The sequence below is a fragment of the Felis catus genome, chromosome D1 (genome assembly GCF_018350175.1).
Source record: "Felis catus isolate Fca126 chromosome D1, F.catus_Fca126_mat1.0, whole genome shotgun sequence".
Taxonomy (NCBI): domain Eukaryota; kingdom Metazoa; phylum Chordata; class Mammalia; order Carnivora; family Felidae; genus Felis; species Felis catus.
The window spans coordinates 4,933,026-4,939,495 of NC_058377.1; the positions used below are offsets into that span (position 1 = coordinate 4,933,026).

The following is a 6,470-nucleotide window of genomic DNA, read 5'->3' on the forward strand; positions in this document are numbered from 1 at the left end:
GTCCATCAAATGAAAGCTCTAAGAATTTGGAAAATAGAGTAACTGGGAAACTCTGAGCTGAATGGAACCCAGAACTCCTGCAGGAATGGAAATCATTTGCTTTTTCCACCAGCCAGAAGAAAGAGCCCTTGTTAATGGTTTGCAGACATTCAGTAAAAACCCCAGATGAGCCCTGCTTCAATAGTGGGGATAATCTACTCCTAAAGAATACTGTATAAGTACCTTCAAAAAGCTTAAAACAATCCTTGAGCCCTTCAGACTAAACTGCAAATAACTTGATTGCCTATCAGAAAAGCCCAAACTCTTTAAATAAAAACAACACAATCCATGAACTAATAACATAAAATTTATTGTCTAGCATCTAATGAAAATATCACTGGACATACTAAAAAGTAGGGAAAAATTAATCAGGAGAAAAGTCAGTTAATAGGAACAGACTCAGAAATAATGCAGACAGTAGAATTAGAATGCATATTAAAAGAGAAATTATAAACATTTTCAAGAATTTAAAAGAAAACATGAGTAGAGGAAGGATAGTAAAGGTACACACACACACAGAGACATCAAATAAAATGAAAAGTCAACAGTAGATTAGACTCTGCAGAAAAAAAAATCTGCACTTCACAGAATAGACACTACAGAACAAATCATTAATAAACCTAAAGACAGAAATATAAACTTCCCAAAATTAAGCCCATAGAAAGAGACCACAAGAGAACAATATCAGTGAGTTCTTAGATAAATAATCTAAATATATGTAATTTGACTCCACAAATGATACAAGAGAAAAAAACATGAAAAATATTTGGAGAAATAATAAAAAAAAATCTTTGCAAATTTGATGACCACAGTAAACTCACAGGTGTAAGATATTCAATAAGCTTCAAGCAGGATAAACATGATGAAAACCACATCTTGACACATTTAAAAAAATTATAATCAGAAAATCTTAAAAATAGCAAGAGAAAAGGACACATTACATACAAAGGGACAAAGAATTACAACAGACATTGTATAAGATACTATGCAAACCAGAAGACAATAAACCCCATGAAAATTTCTTTCTTTCTTTCTTTCTTTCTTTCTTTCTTTCTTTCTTTCTTTCTTTCTTTCTTTCTTTCTTTCTTTCTTTCTTCTTCCTTCCTTCCTCCCTCCCTCCCTCCCTCCCTCCCTCTCCCTCCCTCCCTCCCTCCCTCCCTCCCTCCCTCCCTCCCTCTCTTTCTTTCTTTCTTTCTTTCTTTCTTTCTTTCTTTCTTTCTTTCTTTTTGGTTCTATTTTATTTTCCAAGTAATACTGGTTAAACGCACCTACTTTGAAGCCCACAGTTTAGCACTCTTATTTGTATGGTTTTAAAAGTTATATCACAATATCTTTACATTAAGGATTGGAGAAAAAGATTCATTCAAAACAAAACCTGACGTATACATATTTTTCTTTGTACTTTATTTTAAGTATATTAATTTTTAAATGATGCTCCTCTTTTCTACATATGGTGGTAAAATACTAATGCAACTTTTTACCAAAAAAAGTTGAAGACAGATATAAAGGAATTTTCCCAATTGGAAATGGCCCTTCAGTTGCCATTAAATAAAATTTCTCAATCTAACTTACCAAGAAAAAGAATCAGTAGTTGCCACTATAAGCAAAAACATAAAGTACTAGAGTATCACCTACATTGCTCCTTACAACACATACTTTGAAAGAATCAGAGACACTTTATAGAAGTTTAGTTGGTTTTGAAAAGGTACATGGGTGTGCTTTTTTTAATGTTCTTGAAATGTCACCACCTCTGTTTCTGTTGCCGAGATGACATCTGTGACTATCAGTATAGACAAGAAGTTTGTTCGAACTAAAGAAGGACAGGGTGGCTCAGTCACTTAAGCATCTGACTTCCACACAGGTCACAATCTTTGGGTTCATGAGTTCATACCCCATGTCAGGCTCTGTGCTGACAGCTCAGAGCCTGGAGCCTGCTTCAGAGTCTGTCTCCCTCTCTCTCTGCTTTGTCCCCACTTGTTCGTTCTCTCTCTCTCTCTCTCTCTCTCTCTCTCTCTCTCTCTCTCAAAAATAAAGAAAACATTTAAAAAAAGTAAAGAGGGCCAGAAACCAACATCTAACTGCACAGTAACAATGTATTTTTCTTCATGCAGCCTTGTGTTTACTATATATTCAATGTTATAACACGATTTAGAATACATAAACTTGTCTTCTAATGATTTCAGGTTTGATTTTATAACATGGAAAACATCTGAGAAAGAACATGACCTGGGAAAGAGAGAAGGGAGAAACCATTATCACGATGAAAATACATTCATACCCAGCTGTACCATAAGAATATAATCCATTGAAGTTTCCAGAAATAATATTTCTCAAAGCTTCCCATGCACTTATGGGAAAGATCCCTCCTGTGTGGCATTAAATGGAGGAGGGATCAGTTTGTTTCAATAGAAACAGTTCACAACAGAAAAGATTTTAACTTTGGTCCATTTGTCTGTTAGCTTAAGGACAGTCACATTGCCCATCATCAATTCAAAAACCCAACACATAAATTAAAAAAAATATTCATTTGTTATTTCATTCTAAAACAGGCACAGGTACTCTATTTTCATTCTCTGCCCTTTCAACTTGGGAATCAACTGTTGGTCTCTAAACCATCAGCATCTTTGAAGGCTTCTCTGGCAGCCTCTACAGCATCTGCTTGGATGGGCTCTCTCTCCTCCTGGTTCATGATTTCAGGGGTCACTTGTTCCAAATTACCTTCTAGAAGTTCAGTTTGTACTTCCCCTGGCATCTGATTTACCCATTCAACATTCAGCTGCTCCACTGATACTTCAGTACGTTCTTCAGTCTGAATTTGACCCAGTTCTAGATAACCCACCTGGATCTGCCCTGGAAGTTCACTCATCTGTGAATCATGCACTTGGCTGTCCTGGAGCAGATCGGGATGGAACTGTTCCACAGTCACTTGTGCTGAATCCACACATTGAAAGCAGTGGTAACATATTCCCCTTCCCAACTTGTTCTATAATAGTCATTAATCATGGGGTTCAGTTTGCATGCGTGTTTCTACTGAAATAACTTTGGTTACCAGAAACTCTGAAATACTGTGAGTATTACCCAGATGCCTCCTTAATTCATTTCCTTGCATAAACCACAAGTCACATAGACTGCAATGGTGGGGTTTATCTCCAGTGTGTATTACAAAATGATCTTTGAACTGGTCCCTGTTGTTAAACACATTGTTACGGACCTGACATTGTTAAAGCATTTTCTTCCCTTTTTGTGTCCCCACTCCAGTTGGCACACAGTCAGGTGACATTTGAGGATGCCATTTCTGGCAGATCGTTCATGACAGTTTGGACATTCAGAAGGTGTTTCACCTGCATGTTTTCAGAGACGTTCTTTAAAATGTCCAAAGTGGTCACATTGTTTCTCATAGTATTGACACATGTGAAAATTTCCCCCAGTTCTTTGCTGCATACTGACTCCACCTTCTCTGAGGTGTTAACAGTTGAGTTGCTGTCTCCACATGCTCTCCCAGCGATACCTTTTATTGCATATTTCACACTCGACGCTCTCAGTGGAGTGTGGTTTCAGTGTTCATTAAAATGGTAAAATGATTGTTGGGTCTGGATGGCTCAGTCGGTTAAGCATCCGACTTCAGTTCAGGTTATGATCTCACAGTTTGTGCGTTTGAGCCCCGCATCTGGCTCTGTGCTGACAGCTCAGAGCCTGGAGCCTGCTTCATATTCTGTGTCTCCCTCTCTCTCTGTTTCTCCCCCTGCTCATGCCTTGTCTCTCTCTCTTTCCTTCAAAAATAAAAACATTAAAAATTTTTTAAAACGGTAAAATGTTTTAAATGAACAGTTACATTTCTCCCAAGGGATCGAGTCTTTCACATGTGAGAGCTGAAATTCCAATTTCCATACCTTCTACTGGTTTCCTTGTGGGGTCAGATGTACAACCCTCTTCTTTAATCTGCTCTTTTCTATCACCCCGATGGTACTTTCATCATAATATCTGCCAACAGAGCTAGGGTGGAATCATCAGAAGAAGCTGTGCTCTGATGTACTTTATAGACTGCTTGGCAGAAGCCACTTCCTCCAACATTTCAATGCCTTCATGTTCCACCTTGATTGTGCCTTCAGCAACCTCCAATTTTAATAGGTTCTGACTCTGCAGATGGCAATGACTCAGTGATAATATTTGAAGTTTCTGCAATCTCTCTCTCTCTCTCTCTCTTTTGCCTCACTTTTTCCTGTGGTATTTTCCTTTAGGGGAGCTTAGTTTTCTTTGTTCCTGACTTCAAAGGCTTTGGTAGCTTCTAGTGTTTGTAGAAACTCTGCTGCTTTCTATACATCATTGGTCTCCTCTTTGTATCATCAATTTTTCTGTATATGTGAACTCAAGTAAATGATGGAGGCCATTTTACTAACAACTTTAACCTCCACTAAAGGTTCCTGAGTAAACTCATGAAAGAATTTATAGATGAACTTACTGTAAGTAGCCAAAACGGCCTTGTGGGCCTTAAAATCACGTCTGTCGGCAATCAGGGTGATGTTAGTAAACTGATCTTTGTCTCATTGTTCATTAAATTGGCCCAGGATCATTTTTTGATATTCTGGAAACTCCTGAAGGTGTTGCATCATTTCTTGGGCCTCTATGGCCATCAGGTTGCTCTAGATCTTAATCTGCCCTCTCACCTCTAGGGCCCTCAGAGCTTCTTCCCTGCTCTCCCCTCTCTGGGTGAATCTAAATCTTACTGTTCCCTACCCCCAAACAGCTCCTTGCCCTCCATCACCTCCCAAGTGCCTGGGCCCTGCCTCTGCTGATCTGGCTGGGGCTGAAAATGTCTTTTAAAAATAACAGCCAAGTATTTTTTTTCAGAGGTGAGATCATTAAATGCCAGCAAATTACACTAAAAGTTGTTAAAGAAAGTTTTTTAAATGAAAAAATACATATATAACAAATGAACTTGGAATTATGGAATGAAAAGAATCAGAAATAGTAATCTATTGGTAAATATGTTTTCACCTATTTGTTATATTTACATGTATAATTCACTGAATTGTTAGCTTCACAAAACATGTAGAAATAAACTTTATGATAGCAATCATACAGAGAATGAGATCCAACATTAAATGAAAAAATATTTACAAACACAAATATATATATATATATATATATATATATATATATATATATATATATTCCAATTAGAGCCAAAATTCCAAAGGGAACCAGTTCCCATAATGGAACTTGCTTGCACCATGCATATGCCCAATGCTGTGCTTCTGTGGATCCATCCCTTGAATGGGCCTGCCTCCATCCCAATGCTGCAGGACCCCTCCTGAAGGGGACCACCAAGGGCAAAGATAGCTAAGCCTAACCTTCCTGCCCCTGTGCACCTTGTGGATCCACCCTGGATAATATGCCCTTTGCCAGATCCCATTGAAGCAGCACTACAAGCCTGTCAGTGTGCAAGCAGCCCAGACAGGGCCACATGACTCCACAGTGATGCTGCCCCTGGGAGAGGGGAGGATAAGGTACACACCAGTCTGACTGTGGCTCCACTGATGGGCTGGGGGCAGACATTGGGTCTGACTGTGGCCCTGCCCACCAACACAAGTTTCTCCAGACAGCACAGGGGAAGTGCCCTGCAGTTTGGAGCTACCACAGGGACTATCCAAAATGATGAAATGGAAGAATTCTCCTCAAAAGAAACTCCAGGAAGTGGCAACAGCTAACGAATTGATCAAAAATGACTTAAGCAATAAAACGGAACAATAATTTAGAATTATAGTCATAAAATTAATCGCTGGACTTGAAAAATGCACACAGGACAGCAGAGAATCTATTGCTACAGAGATCAAGGGACTAAAAAATAGTCACAAGGAGCTAAAAAATGCTATAAATGAGGTGCAAAATAAACTGGAGGTGGCCATAGTACGGATTGAAGAGGAGAGGAGACAATAGATGAGTTAGAAGATAAAGTTATGGAAAAAGAGGAAGAAGAGAAAAAGAGATAAAAAAAAATCCAGGTGTATGAGGGGAGAATTAGAGAACTCAGTGATGCAACCAAACTGAACAATATCCATATTATAGGAATTCCAGAAGAAGAAGAAGAGAGAGAAAGGGGCTGAAGGTATACTTTAACAAATCATAGCTGAGAACTTCCTTGATCTGGGGAAGGAAACAGGCATTGAAATCCAAGAGGCACAGAGAAATCCCTTCAGATGTAACTTGAATCAATCTTTTGCATGACATATCATAGTGAAACTGGCAAAATAGAAGGATAAAGAGAAAATTATGAAAGCAGCTAGGGATAAACATACTCTAACATATAAAGGGAGACCGATAAGACTAGTGACAGATCTATCTACTGAAACTTGGCAGGCCATAAAGGAATGGCAGGAAATCTTCAATGGGATGAACAGAAAAAATATGCAACTGAGAATTCTTTATCCAGC

The 6,470-nt window shown here is 38.5% G+C and overlaps 1 pseudogene; it reads right to left on the reverse strand.

Annotated features, from left to right (window-relative positions):
* Nucleotides 1–2,574: 2,574 nt before the first annotated feature.
* On the reverse strand, nt 2,575–4,670 carry LOC101099240 (annotated as a pseudogene).
* Nucleotides 4,671–6,470: the final 1,800 nt, after the last annotated feature.